The sequence below is a fragment of the Notothenia coriiceps genome, unplaced genomic scaffold, assembly GCF_000735185.1.
Source record: "Notothenia coriiceps isolate Sejong01 unplaced genomic scaffold, NC01 NC01_scaffold00037251, whole genome shotgun sequence".
Taxonomy (NCBI): Eukaryota; Metazoa; Chordata; class Actinopteri; order Perciformes; family Nototheniidae; genus Notothenia; species Notothenia coriiceps.
The window spans coordinates 341,431-342,466 of record NW_011369952.1 but is presented as its reverse complement, the minus strand read 5'-3'; positions in this window follow the sequence as shown (position 1 = coordinate 342,466).

The window sequence follows — 1,036 nt, the reverse complement described above, 5'->3', positions numbered from 1 at the left end:
CACACACAACACACACACACACACACAAACTCTCTCTCTATAACACACACGCCCCACACCCCCACAGATAAACACACACACACCACACACACACACAACAACACACACACACCACACACACCCCCACACCCACACACCACACCCACACACACACACACACACACACACACACACACACACACACACACACACACACACACACACACACACACACACACACACAGACAGAGAGAGAGACAAGAGCGGAGGAACGGAGGAGAACAACAAAGTGTAAAAAAGTCAAACAAATCTGCTTTATTGCCCCGAGCTCTGCTGTCCGCCCGTTTGTGTGTCCCCCAAGTTTCAAATTCGTTTATTATTATTATTTTTTAACCGCAAGCCGTTATCGTCACGGGAGAAGGACACACACAGCCTGCCCAGGTGGACGCCCGCGAACGCGACAACGAACGTAGCGTGCGCATTCTAAAAATAGCTCACAGATGGATCAGGTTCCGCGGTTTTGAACTACAGTATTGAGATGTGAGTTGGTTTATTCAGTAAATTAGCTCAGGATAATTGGATGTTCTGTCTACACCTGTTGATGTGAGGCTAATGCAGGACTTGCTAGCTTGATGCTACCGGCATTTAGCGGCAGTGACTCAACAAATTGCCTCTAAAAATGTATCGTCAGCAATGTATGACAAGCAGACTGCTTGTTTAATGTTAGACTCACACCAATAGCTCAATATGATCATAACACGATTGCTTTCATATCAGAGATCAGATGAGGTGGAGCTGCCTCCAGCAATAGAGGATGAGGCAAAGAGAAGCAGCAGCAGCAGCACAGGGTTGCAGCAGGTATGTTATATGCTGTAGTCAGGTGATTTAAATGTATCAATGAAAGGAAGAAGTGTAGGCTACATGATAAGAAGGGAATACAGTTTGAATAAAAGTAATACAGTACAGTGTAACACTGTACTGTATTACTTTTTAATGTACAAATACTTTGTTACTGTACAATATCAATAACAATAATCCACAGCTTCTCTCTGCTCCA